This window comes from Salvelinus alpinus, chromosome 30 (assembly GCF_045679555.1).
Source record: "Salvelinus alpinus chromosome 30, SLU_Salpinus.1, whole genome shotgun sequence".
In the NCBI taxonomy this organism is placed as follows: domain Eukaryota; kingdom Metazoa; phylum Chordata; class Actinopteri; order Salmoniformes; family Salmonidae; genus Salvelinus; species Salvelinus alpinus.
Window position 1 is genome coordinate 19,588,914 of NC_092115.1, and position 13,729 is coordinate 19,602,642.

Below are 13,729 nucleotides of genomic sequence, written 5' to 3' on the forward strand. Positions count from 1 at the left end.
ATACAATGTTGCAAGTTTGTTAGCTCAAGCATCTGGCTGGACCAAGTTGATTAGTTGATACATTGTTTCAAATTCGTTGCCGAAAGGCCATGTGTAGCCAAAGTGATTTATTTTTTATCAGCATATTTTTTTCACCTTCAGACTGTAATGATTTTATTTGTTGGCTTTATGTAGGCCATTTTTACATAGTTGGCAATGGCAATAGAAGTTCCTTTTAGATTTGTGTAGTTTTCATTTAGGTTTAGATATCATTTTTATTCATCACTTGAAAATTATTTTGAGATACGAAGACTTTTAATATGAAATAAATTAAATTGTTCCACGAAAATATGCATATGAAAACCATAACTGGCACGCAGATCGGTAGAAATGGTAAGATAAGTTGTCGTGCCTCCTGAGTGGCCCAGTGTTCTAAGGCACTGCAACGTTGCATCCGGCCGCAACCGGGAGACCCATGGGGCAGTGCACAATTGGTCCAGTGTCGCCTGGTTTAGGGGAGGGTTTGGCTGGCAGGGATATTCTTGTCCCATCGCGCACTAGCGATTCCTGTGGAGGCCCGGGCGCAGTGCACGCTGACACGTTGGCAAGGTGTACGGTGTTTCCTCTGACACATTGGTGCAGCTGGTTTCCAGGTTAAGTGAGCCCTGCAGCTTGGCTGGGTTGTGTTTCGGAGGACGCGTGGCTCTCAACCTTCACCTATCCAGAGTCTGTTGTGGAGATGGGACAAGACTGTAACTACCAATTGGATATCATGAAATTTGGGGGTAAAAAATAAATTGAAGGTTAATTGGTACACTAAATGGAAACTGACCCTCTGGTGTAGCCTAATTCCGGGAGCGTAATGGTGCGAAGGCCATCAGCAGCGGGAGGAGGAGATTTGAGAACAGGTTTTTTTCTTCTGGTTAGGTTATCTTGGTTTCTGGCACCCTCTTGAGTAATTTGTGTCTTCATTATTTAATCACAGTGTGCTTAATTAAAGCATCAGACAAGCCTACATATAGTTGATTTTATTCAGTCTATATATGGAAAAATACACTTTTTAAAATTTGAACCAGTCGATTGGTCGAAAGAACAGACGGCTTTTGGTATACTAAAAAAAATTATTTGTCGGGGACTTCAGCAATGGATTAGTCAAATAATTTCTGGGTAACAATCAAATACCTTACTGTGATTGTTTTCAATTAAAATGATCAAAAATGACTTGTCAGTAAAGAGCAATTTGTCAAGCAAGAATTTTGCTAGGAATGTCTTGCATTGTCTGAGTGGAAAGGGGGAAAGCTGAAAACTAGCTGTTATTGGCAGAGCCGTTTGGAACTCTTTGTTATTGGTCTATTAACTAATTTACCGCCTGGTGATGTCAGTGATGTGTTTTTAGGGAATCCCATTATTATTCTGCTAATGTAAAATGTGGTTTTGTTTTACTTTCACTTTCAAACAGAGACTGCTCCAGGTAGTTATTTGTTAAGCGTTGGTGGTATAGTGGTGAGCATAGCTGCCTTCCAAGCAGTTGACCCGGGTTCGATTCCCGGCCAACGCAATTGGGTATTTTGTTTGAATCACCCTTTGAAATGAATCTGCTAAAAGTCCAGTGCAGCTATTTTTATCTCAGTATCAAATAGGGCTGACACCATTTAGTCAACTGGTTGATAGGCTGTTGGTCGACTGAGAATTTTTTCGTTTAGCAGTTGCCCGAAAAAAAGATTTATGGCACGTCTTGATTGACGCATATCTCCTTGCTGTTTGAGGTGAAGAAATGTTATAAAATAGGCCTACCTGATTACTTCTTGTCCTTGCGCAAATAGCCTGGTATAGAGCCTACAGTTGTGTCTGCCCGGAGGTCACTGGCAGGGGAAACTGAGGGTGCAAAATATTTTATACAATGTTGCAAGTTTGTTAGCTCAAGCATCTGGCTGGACCAAGTTGATTAGTTGATACATTGTTTCAAATTCGTTGCCGAAAGGCCATGTGTAGCCAAAGTGATTTATTTTTTATCAGGATATTTTTTTCACCTTCAGACTGTAATGATTTTATTTGTTGGCTTTATGTAGGCCATTTTTACATAGTTGGCAATGGCAATAGAAGTTCCTTTTAGATTTGTGTAGTTTTCATTTAGGTTTAGATATCATTTTTATTCATCACTTGAAAATTATTTTGAGATACGAAGACTTTTAATATGAAATAAATTAAATTGTTCCACGAAAATATGCATATGAAAACCATAACTGGCACGCAGATCGGTAGAAATGGTAAGATAAGTTGTCGTGCCTCCTGAGTGGCCCAGTTTTCTAAGGCACTGCAACTTTGCATCCGGCCGCAACCGGGAGACCCATGGGGCAGTGCACAATTGGTCCAGTGTCGCCTGGTTTAGGGGAGGGTTTGACTGGCAGGGATATTCTTGTCCCATCGCGCACTAGCGATTCCTGTGGAGGGCCGGGCGCAGTGCACGCTGACACGTTCGCAAGGTGTACGGTGTTTCCTCTGACACATTGGTGCGGCTGGTTTCCAGGTTAAGTGAGCAGTGCAGCTTGGCTGGGTTGTGTTTCGGAGGACGCGTGGCTCTCAACCTTCACCTATCCAGAGTCTGTTGTGGAGATGGGACAAGACTGTAACTACCAATTGGATATCATGAAATTTGGGGGTAAAAAATAAATTGAAGGTTAATTGGTACACTAAATGGAAACTGACCCTCTGGTGTAGCCTAATTCCGGGAGCGTAATGGTGCGAAGGCCATCAGCAGCGGGAGGAGGAGATTTGAGAACAGGTTTTTTTCTTCTGGTTAGGTTATCTTGGTTTCTGGCACCCTCTTGAGTAATTTGTGTCTTCATTATTTAATCACAGTGTGCTTAATTAAAGCATCAGACAAGCCTACATATAGTTGATTTTATTCAGTCTATATATGGAAAAATACACTTTTTAAAATTTGAACCAGTCGATTGGTCGAAAGAACAGACGGCTTTTGGTATACTAAAAAAAAAAATTTGTCGGGGACTTCAGCAATGGATTAGTCAAATAATTTCTGGGTAACAATCAAATACCTTACTGTGATTGTTTTCAATTAAAATGATCAAAAATGACTTGTCAGTAAAGAGCAATTTGTCAAGCAAGAATTTTGCTAGGAATGTCTTGCATTGTCTGAGTGGAAAGGGGGAAAGCTGAAAACTAGCTGTTATTGGCAGAGCCGTTTGGAACTCTTTGTTATTGGTCTATTAACTAATTTACCGCCTGGTGATGTCAGTGATGTGTTTTTAGGGAATCCCATTATTATTCTGCTAATGTAAAATGTGGTTTTGTTTTACTTTCACTTTCAAACAGAGACTGCTCCAGGTAGTTATTTGGTAAGCGTTGGTGGTATAGTGGTGAGCATAGCTGCCTTCCAAGCAGTTGACCCGGGTTCGATTCCCGGCCAACGCAACTGGGTATTTTGTTTGAATCACCCTTTGAAATGAATCTGCTAAAAGTCCAGTGCAGCTATTTTTATCTCAGTATCAAATAGGGCTGACACCATTTAGTCAACTGGTCGATAGGCTGTTGGTCGACTGAGAATTTTTTCGTTTAGCAGTTGCCCGAAAAAAAGATTTATGGCACGTCTTGATTGACGCATATCTCCTTGCTGTTTGAGGTGAAGAAATGTTATAAAATAGGCCTACCTGATTACTTCTTGTCCTTGCGCAAATAGCCTGGTATAGAGCCTACAGTTGTGTCTGCCCGGAGGTCACTGGCAGGGGAAACTGAGGGTGCAAAATATTTTATACAATGTTGCAAGTTTGTTAGCTCAAGCATCTGGCTGGACCAATGTTGATTAGTTGATACATTGTTTCAAATTCGTTGCCGAAAGGCCATGTGTAGCCAAAGTGATTTAATTTTTATCAGGATATTTTTTTCACCTTCAGACTGTAATGATTTTATTTGTTGGCTTTATGTAGGCCATTTTTACATAGTTGGCAATGGCAATAGAAGTTCCTTTTAGATTTGTGTAGTTTTCATTTAGGTTTAGATATCATTTTTATTCATCACTTGAAAATTATTTTGAGATACGAAGACTTTTAATATGAAATAAATTAAATTGTTCCACGAAAATATGCATATGAAAACCATAACTGGCACGCAGATCGGTAGAAATGGTAAGATAAGTTGTCGTGCCTCCTGAGTGGCCCAGTGTTCTAAGGCACTGCAACGTTGCATCCGGCCGCAACCGGGAGACCCATGGGGCAGTGCACAATTGGTCCAGTGTCGCCTGGTTTAGGGGAGGGTTTGGCTGGCAGGGATATTCTTGTCCCATCGCGCACTAGCGATTCCTGTGGAGGCCCGGGCGCAGTGCACGCTGACACGTTCGCAAGGTGTACGGTGTTTCCTCTGACACATTGGTGCAGCTGGTTTCCAGGTTAAGTGAGCCCTGCAGCTTGGCTGGGTTGTGTTTCGGAGGACGCGTGGCTCTCAACCTTCACCTATCCAGAGTCTGTTGTGGAGATGGGACAAGACTGTAACTACCAATTGGATATCATGAAATTTGGGGGTAAAAAATAAATTGAAGGTTAATTGGTACACTAAATGGAAACTGACCCTCTGGTGTAGCCTAATTCCGGGAGCGTAATGGTGCGAAGGCCATCAGCAGCGGGAGGAGGAGATTTGAGAACAGGTTTTTTTCTTCTGGTTAGGTTATCTTGGTTTCTGGCACCCTCTTGAGTAATTTGTGTCTTCATTATTTAATCACAGTGTGCTTAATTAAAGCATCAGACAAGCCTACATATAGTTGATTTTATTCAGTCTATATATGGAAAAATACACTTTTTAAAATTTGAACCAGTCGATTGGTCGAAAGAACAGACGGCTTTTGGTATACTAAAAAAAAAAATTTGTCGGGGACTTCAGCAATGGATTAGTCAAATAATTTCTGGGTAACAATCAAATACCTTACTGTGATTGTTTTCAATTAAAATGATCAAAAATGACTTGTCAGTAAAGAGCAATTTGTCAAGCAAGAATTTTGCTAGGAATGTCTTGCATTGTCTGAGTGGAAAGGGGGAAAGCTGAAAACTAGCTGTTATTGGCAGAGCCGTTTGGAACTCTTTGTTATTGGTCTATTAACTAATTTACCGCCTGGTGATGTCAGTGATGTGTTTTTAGGGAATCCCATTATTATTCTGCTAATGTAAAATGTGGTTTTGTTTTACTTTCACTTTCAAACAGAGACTGCTCCAGGTAGTTATTTGGTAAGCGTTGGTGGTATAGTGGTGAGCATAGCTGCCTTCCAAGCAGTTGACCCGGGTTCGATTCCCGGCCAACGCAACTGGGTATTTTGTTTGAATCACCCTTTGAAATGAATCTGCTAAAAGTCCAGTGCAGCTATTTTTATCTCAGTATCAAATAGGGCTGACACCATTTAGTCAACTGGTCGATAGGCTGTTGGTCGACTGAGAATTTTTTCGTTTAGCAGTTGCCCGAAAAAAAGATTTATGGCACGTCTTGATTGACGCATATCTCCTTGCTGTTTGAGGTGAAGAAATGTTATAAAATAGGCCTACCTGATTACTTCTTGTCCTTGCGCAAATAGCCTGGTATAGAGCCTACAGTTGTGTCTGCCCGGAGGTCACTGGCAGGGGAAACTGAGGGTGCAAAATATTTTATACAATGTTGCAAGTTTGTTAGCTCAAGCATCTGGCTGGACCAATGTTGATTAGTTGATACATTGTTTCAAATTCGTTGCCGAAAGGCCATGTGTAGCCAAAGTGATTTAATTTTTATCAGGATATTTTTTTCACCTTCAGACTGTAATGATTTTATTTGTTGGCTTTATGTAGGCCATTTTTACATAGTTGGCAATGGCAATAGAAGTTCCTTTTAGATTTGTGTAGTTTTCATTTAGGTTTAGATATCATTTTTATTCATCACTTGAAAATTATTTTGAGATACGAAGACTTTTAATATGAAATAAATTAAATTGTTCCACGAAAATATGCATATGAAAACCATAACTGGCACGCAGATCGGTAGAAATGGTAAGATAAGTTGTCGTGCCTCCTGAGTGGCCCAGTGTTCTAAGGCACTGCAACGTTGCATCCGGCCGCAACCGGGAGACCCATGGGGCAGTGCACAATTGGTCCAGTGTCGCCTGGTTTAGGGGAGGGTTTGGCTGGCAGGGATATTCTTGTCCCATCGCGCACTAGCGATTCCTGTGGAGGCCCGGGCGCAGTGCACGCTGACACGTTCGCAAGGTGTACGGTGTTTCCTCTGACACATTGGTGCAGCTGGTTTCCAGGTTAAGTGAGCCCTGCAGCTTGGCTGGGTTGTGTTTCGGAGGACGCGTGGCTCTCAACCTTCACCTATCCAGAGTCTGTTGTGGAGATGGGACAAGACTGTAACTACCAATTGGATATCATGAAATTTGGGGGTAAAAAATAAATTGAAGGTTAATTGGTACACTAAATGGAAACTGACCCTCTGGTGTAGCCTAATTCCGGGAGCGTAATGGTGCGAAGGCCATCAGCAGCGGGAGGAGGAGATTTGAGAACAGGTTTTTTTCTTCTGGTTAGGTTATCTTGGTTTCTGGCACCCTCTTGAGTAATTTGTGTCTTCATTATTTAATCACAGTGTGCTTAATTAAAGCATCAGACAAGCCTACATATAGTTGATTTTATTCAGTCTATATATGGAAAAATACACTTTTTAAAATTTGAACCAGTCGATTGGTCGAAAGAACAGACGGCTTTTGGTATACTAAAAAAAATTATTTGTCGGGGACTTCAGCAATGGATTAGTCAAATAATTTCTGGGTAACAATCAAATACCTTACTGTGATTGTTTTCAATTAAAATTATCAAAAATGACTTGTCAGTAAAGAGCAATTTGTCAAGCAAGAATTTTGCTAGGAATGTCTTGCATTGTCTGAGTGGAAAGGGGGAAAGCTGAAAACTAGCTGTTATTGGCAGAGCCGTTTGGAACTCTTTGTTATTGGTCTATTAACTAAATTACCGCCTGGTGATGTCAGTGATGTGTTTTTAGGGAATCCCATTATTATTCTGCTAATGTAAAATGTGGTTTTGTTTTACTTTCACTTTCAAACAGAGACTGCTCCAGGTAGTTATTTGTTAAGCGTTGGTGGTATAGTGGTGAGCATAGCTGCCTTCCAAGCAGTTGACCCGGGTTCGATTCCCGGCCAACGCAATTGGGTATTTTGTTTGAATCACCCTTTGAAATGAATCTGCTAAAAGTCCAGTGCAGCTATTTTTATCTCAGTATCAAATAGGGCTGACACCATTTAGTCAACTGGTTGATAGGCTGTTGGTCGACTGAGAATTTTTTCGTTTAGCAGTTGCCCGAAAAAAAGATTTATGGCACGTCTTGATTGACGCATATCTCCTTGCTGTTTGAGGTGAAGAAATGTTATAAAATAGGCCTACCTGATTACTTCTTGTCCTTGCGCAAATAGCCTGGTATAGAGCCTACAGTTGTGTCTGCCCGGAGGTCACTGGCAGGGGAAACTGAGGGTGCAAAATATTTTATACAATGTTGCAAGTTTGTTAGCTCAAGCATCTGGCTGGACCAAGTTGATTAGTTGATACATTGTTTCAAATTCGTTGCCGAAAGGCCATGTGTAGCCAAAGTGATTTATTTTTTATCAGGATATTTTTTTCACCTTCAGACTGTAATGATTTTATTTGTTGGCTTTATGTAGGCCATTTTTACATAGTTGGCAATGGCAATAGAAGTTCCTTTTAGATTTGTGTAGTTTTCATTTAGGTTTAGATATCATTTTTATTCATCACTTGAAAATTATTTTGAGATACGAAGACTTTTAATATGAAATAAATTAAATTGTTCCACGAAAATATGCATATGAAAACCATAACTGGCACGCAGATCGGTAGAAATGGTAAGATAAGTTGTTGTGCCTCCTGAGTGGCCCAGTGTTCTAAGGCACTGCAACGTTGCATCCGGCCGCAACCGGGAGACCCATGGGGCAGTGCACAATTGGTCCAGTGTCGCCTGGTTTAGGGGAGGGTTTGACTGGCAGGGATATTCTTGTCCCATCGCGCACTAGCGATTCCTGTGGAGGCCCGGGCGCAGTGCACGCTGACACGTTCGCAAGGTGTACGGTGTTTCCTCTGACACATTGGTGCGGCTGGTTTCCAGGTTAAGTGAGCCCTGCAGCTTGGCTGGGTTGTGTTTCGGAGGACGCGTGGCTCTCAACCTTCACCTATCCAGAGTCTGTTGTGGAGATGGGACAAGACTGTAACTACCAATTGGATATCATGAAATTTGGGGGTAAAAAATAAATTGAAGGTTAATTGGTACACTAAATGGAAACTGACCCTCTGGTGTAGCCTAATTCCGGGAGCGTAATGGTGCGAAGGCCATCAGCAGCGGGAGGAGGAGATTTGAGAACAGGTTTTTTTCTTCTGGTTAGGTTATCTTGGTTTCTGGCACCCTCTTGAGTAATTTGTGTCTTCATTATTTAATCACAGTGTGCTTAATTAAAGCATCAGACAAGCCTACATATAGTTGATTTTATTCAGTCTATATATGGAAAAATACACTTTTTAAAATTTGAACCAGTCGATTGGTCGAAAGAACAGACGGCTTTTGGTATACTAAAAAAAAAAATTTGTCGGGGACTTCAGCAATGGATTAGTCAAATAATTTCTGGGTAACAATCAAATACCTTACTGTGATTGTTTTCAATTAAAATGATCAAAAATGACTTGTCAGTAAAGAGCAATTTGTCAAGCAAGAATTTTGCTAGGAATGTCTTGCATTGTCTGAGTGGAAAGGGGGAAAGCTGAAAACTAGCTGTTATTGGCAGAGCCGTTTGGAACTCTTTGTTATTGGTCTATTAACTAATTTACCGCCTGGTGATGTCAGTGATGTGTTTTTAGGGAATCACATTATTATTCTGCTAATGTAAAATGTGGTTTTGTTTTACTTTCACTTTCAAACAGAGACTGCTCCAGGTAGTTATTTGGTAAGCGTTGGTGGTATAGTGGTGAGCATAGCTGCCTTCCAAGCAGTTGACCCGGGTTCGATTCCCGGCCAACGCAACTGGGTATTTTGTTTGAATCACCCTTTGAAATGAATCTGCTAAAAGTCCAGTGCAGCTATTTTTATCTCAGTATCAAATAGGGCTGACACCATTTAGTCAACTGGTCGATAGGCTGTTGGTCGACTGAGAATTTTTTCGTTTAGCAGTTGCCCGAAAAAAAGATTTATGGCACGTCTTGATTGACGCATATCTCCTTGCTGTTTGAGGTGAAGAAATGTTATAAAATAGGCCTACCTGATTACTTCTTGTCCTTGCGCAAATAGCCTGGTATAGAGCCTACAGTTGTGTCTGCCCGGAGGTCACTGGCAGGGGAAACTGAGGGTGCAAAATATTTTATACAATGTTGCAAGTTTGTTAGCTCAAGCATCTGGCTGGACCAAGTTGATTAGTTGATACATTGTTTCAAATTCGTTGCCGAAAGGCCATGTGTAGCCAAAGTGATTTATTTTTTATCAGGATATTTTTTTCACCTTCAGACTGTAATGATTTTATTTGTTGGCTTTATGTAGGCCATTTTTACATAGTTGGCAATGGCAATAGAAGTTCCTTTTAGATTTGTGTAGTTTTCATTTAGGTTTAGATATCATTTTTATTCATCACTTGAAAATTATTTTGAGATACGAAGACTTTTAATATGAAATAAATTAAATTGTTCCACGAAAATATGCATATGAAAACCATAACTGGCACGCAGATCGGTAGAAATGGTAAGATAAGTTGTTGTGCCTCCTGAGTGGCCCAGTGTTCTAAGGCACTGCAACGTTGCATCCGGCCGCAACCGGGAGACCCATGGGGCAGTGCACAATTGGTCCAGTGTCGCCTGGTTTAGGGGAGGGTTTGACTGGCAGGGATATTCTTGTCCCATCGCGCACTAGCGATTCCTGTGGAGGCCCGGGCGCAGTGCACGCTGACACGTTCGCAAGGTGTACGGTGTTTCCTCTGACACATTGGTGCGGCTGGTTTCCAGGTTAAGTGAGCCCTGCAGCTTGGCTGGGTTGTGTTTCGGAGGACGCGTGGCTCTCAACCTTCACCTATCCAGAGTCTGTTGTGGAGATGGGACAAGACTGTAACTACCAATTGGATATCATGAAATTTGGGGGTAAAAAATAAATTGAAGGTTAATTGGTACACTAAATGGAAACTGACCCTCTGGTGTAGCCTAATTCCGGGAGCGTAATGGTGCGAAGGCCATCAGCAGCGGGAGGAGGAGATTTGAGAACAGGTTTTTTTCTTCTGGTTAGGTTATCTTGGTTTCTGGCACCCTCTTGAGTAATTTGTGTCTTCATTATTTAATCACAGTGTGCTTAATTAAAGCATCAGACAAGCCTACATATAGTTGATTTTATTCAGTCTATATATGGAAAAATACACTTTTTAAAATTTGAACCAGTCGATTGGTCGAAAGAACAGACGGCTTTTGGTATACTAAAAAAAAAAATTTGTCGGGGACTTCAGCAATGGATTAGTCAAATAATTTCTGGGTAACAATCAAATACCTTACTGTGATTGTTTTCAATTAAAATGATCAAAAATGACTTGTCAGTAAAGAGCAATTTGTCAAGCAAGAATTTTGCTAGGAATGTCTTGCATTGTCTGAGTGGAAAGGGGGAAAGCTGAAAACTAGCTGTTATTGGCAGAGCCGTTTGGAACTCTTTGTTATTGGTCTATTAACTAATTTACCGCCTGGTGATGTCAGTGATGTGTTTTTAGGGAATCCCATTATTATTCTGCTAATGTAAAATGTGGTTTTGTTTTACTTTCACTTTCAAACAGAGACTGCTCCAGGTAGTTATTTGGTAAGCGTTGGTGGTATAGTGGTGAGCATAGCTGCCTTCCAAGCAGTTGACCCGGGTTCGATTCCCGGCCAACGCAACTGGGTATTTTGTTTGAATCACCCTTTGAAATGAATCTGCTAAAAGTCCAGTGCAGCTATTTTTATCTCAGTATCAAATAGGGCTGACACCATTTAGTCAACTGGTCGATAGGCTGTTGGTCGACTGAGAATTTTTTCGTTTAGCAGTTGCCCGAAAAAAAGATTTATGGCACGTCTTGATTGACGCATATCTCCTTGCTGTTTGAGGTGAAGAAATGTTATAAAATAGGCCTACCTGATTACTTCTTGTCCTTGCGCAAATAGCCTGGTATAGAGCCTACAGTTGTGTCTGCCCGGAGGTCACTGGCAGGGGAAACTGAGGGTGCAAAATATTTTATACAATGTTGCAAGTTTGTTAGCTCAAGCATCTGGCTGGACCAATGTTGATTAGTTGATACATTGTTTCAAATTCGTTGCCGAAAGGCCATGTGTAGCCAAAGTGATTTAATTTTTATCAGGATATTTTTTTCACCTTCAGACTGTAATGATTTTATTTGTTGGCTTTATGTAGGCCATTTTTACATAGTTGGCAATGGCAATAGAAGTTCCTTTTAGATTTGTGTAGTTTTCATTTAGGTTTAGATATCATTTTTATTCATCACTTGAAAATTATTTTGAGATACGAAGACTTTTAATATGAAATAAATTAAATTGTTCCACGAAAATATGCATATGAAAACCATAACTGGCACGCAGATCGGTAGAAATGGTAAGATAAGTTGTCGTGCCTCCTGAGTGGCCCAGTGTTCTAAGGCACTGCAACTTTGCATCCGGCCGCAACCGGGAGACCCATGGGGCAGTGCACAATTGGTCCAGTGTCGCCTGGTTTAGGGGAGGGTTTGACTGGCAGGGATATTCTTGTCCCATCGCGCACTAGCGATTCCTGTGGAGGGCCGGGCGCAGTGCACGCTGACACGTTCGCAAGGTGTACGGTGTTTCCTCTGACATATTGGTGCGGCTGGTTTCCAGGTTAAGTGAGCAGTGCAGCTTGGCTGGGTTGTGTTTCGGAGGACGCGTGGCTCTCAACCTTCACCTATCCAGAGTCTGTTGTGGAGATGGGACAAGACTGTAACTACCAATTGGATATCATGAAATTTGGGGGTAAAAAATAAATTGAAGGTTAATTGGTACACTAAATGGAAACTGACCCTCTGGTGTAGCCTAATTCCGGGAGCGTAATGGTGCGAAGGCCATCAGCAGCGGGAGGAGGAGATTTGAGAACAGGTTTTTTTCTTCTGGTTAGGTTATCTTGGTTTCTGGCACCCTCTTGAGTAATTTGTGTCTTCATTATTTAATCACAGTGTGCTTAATTAAAGCATCAGACAAGCCTACATATAGTTGATTTTATTCAGTCTATATATGGAAAAATACACTTTTTAAAATTTGAACCAGTCGATTGGTCGAAAGAACAGACGGCTTTTGGTATACTAAAAAAAAAAATTTGTCGGGGACTTCAGCAATGGATTAGTCAAATAATTTCTGGGTAACAATCAAATACCTTACTGTGATTGTTTTCAATTAAAATGATCAAAAATGACTTGTCAGTAAAGAGCAATTTGTCAAGCAAGAATTTTGCTAGGAATGTCTTGCATTGTCTGAGTGGAAAGGGGGAAAGCTGAAAACTAGCTGTTATTGGCAGAGCCGTTTGGAACTCTTTGTTATTGGTCTATTAACTAATTTACCGCCTGGTGATGTCAGTGATGTGTTTTTAGGGAATCCCATTATTATTCTGCTAATGTAAAATGTGGTTTTGTTTTACTTTCACTTTCAAACAGAGACTGCTCCAGGTAGTTATTTGGTAAGCGTTGGTGGTATAGTGGTGAGCATAGCTGCCTTCCAAGCAGTTGACCCGGGTTCGATTCCCGGCCAACGCAACTGGGTATTTTGTTTGAATCACCCTTTGAAATGAATCTGCTAAAAGTCCAGTGCAGCTATTTTTATCTCAGTATCAAATAGGGCTGACACCATTTAGTCAACTGGTCGATAGGCTGTTGGTCGACTGAGAATTTTTTCGTTTAGCAGTTGCCCGAAAAAAAGATTTATGGCACGTCTTGATTGACGCATATCTCCTTGCTGTTTGAGGTGAAGAAATGTTATAAAATAGGCCTACCTGACTACTTCTTGTCCTTGCGCAAATAGCCTGGTATAGAGCCTACAGTTGTGTCTGCCCGGAGGTCACTGGCAGGGGAAACTGAGGGTGCAAAATATTTTATACAATGTTGCAAGTTTGTTAGCTCAAGCATCTGGCTGGACCAATGTTGATTAGTTGATACATTGTTTCAAATTCGTTGCCGAAAGGCCATGTGTAGCCAAAGTGATTTAATTTTTATCAGGATATTTTTTTCACCTTCAGACTGTAATGATTTTATTTGTTGGCTTTATGTAGGCCATTTTTACATAGTTGGCAATGGCAATAGAAGTTCCTTTTAGATTTGTGTAGTTTTCATTTAGGTTTAGATATCATTTTTATTCATCACTTGAAAATTATTTTGAGATACGAAGACTTTTAATATGAAATAAATTAAATTGTTCCACGAAAATATGCATATGAAAACCATAACTGGCACGCAGATCGGTAGAAATGGTAAGATAAGTTGTCGTGCCTCCTGAGTGGCCCAGTGTTCTAAGGCACTGCAACTTTGCATCCGGCCGCAACCGGGAGACCCATGGGGCAGTGCACAATTGGTCCAGTGTCGCCTGGTTTAGGGGAGGGTTTGACTGGCAGGGATATTCTTGTCCCATCGCGCACTAGCGATTCCTGTGGAGGGCCGGGCGCAGTGCACGCTGACACGTTCGCAAGGTGTACGGTGTTTCCTCTG

At 41.2% G+C, this 13,729-nt stretch overlaps 7 non-coding genes across 7 annotated transcripts; all 7 read left to right on the plus strand.

Moving 5' to 3' along the window:
- Nucleotides 1–1,465: 1,465 nt before the first annotated feature.
- On the plus strand, nt 1,466–1,537 carry trnag-ucc (transfer RNA glycine (anticodon UCC)). Its single transcript has one exon. It is a non-coding gene; the product is annotated as a tRNA-Gly (tRNA).
- Nucleotides 1,538–3,339: 1,802 nt separating this feature from the next.
- On the plus strand, nt 3,340–3,411 carry trnag-ucc (transfer RNA glycine (anticodon UCC)). The gene has a single exon. It is a non-coding gene; the product is annotated as a tRNA-Gly (tRNA).
- A 1,803-nt stretch (nt 3,412–5,214) lies between these two features.
- On the plus strand, nt 5,215–5,286 carry trnag-ucc (transfer RNA glycine (anticodon UCC)). The gene has a single exon. It is a non-coding gene; the product is annotated as a tRNA-Gly (tRNA).
- A 1,803-nt stretch (nt 5,287–7,089) lies between these two features.
- Nucleotides 7,090–7,161, plus strand: trnag-ucc (transfer RNA glycine (anticodon UCC)). The gene has a single exon. It is a non-coding gene; the product is annotated as a tRNA-Gly (tRNA).
- A 1,802-nt stretch (nt 7,162–8,963) lies between these two features.
- Nucleotides 8,964–9,035, plus strand: trnag-ucc (transfer RNA glycine (anticodon UCC)). Its single transcript has one exon. It is a non-coding gene; the product is annotated as a tRNA-Gly (tRNA).
- A 1,802-nt stretch (nt 9,036–10,837) lies between these two features.
- trnag-ucc (transfer RNA glycine (anticodon UCC)) lies at nt 10,838–10,909 on the plus strand. Its single transcript has one exon. It is a non-coding gene; the product is annotated as a tRNA-Gly (tRNA).
- A 1,803-nt stretch (nt 10,910–12,712) lies between these two features.
- On the plus strand, nt 12,713–12,784 carry trnag-ucc (transfer RNA glycine (anticodon UCC)). Its single transcript has one exon. It is a non-coding gene; the product is annotated as a tRNA-Gly (tRNA).
- Nucleotides 12,785–13,729: the final 945 nt, after the last annotated feature.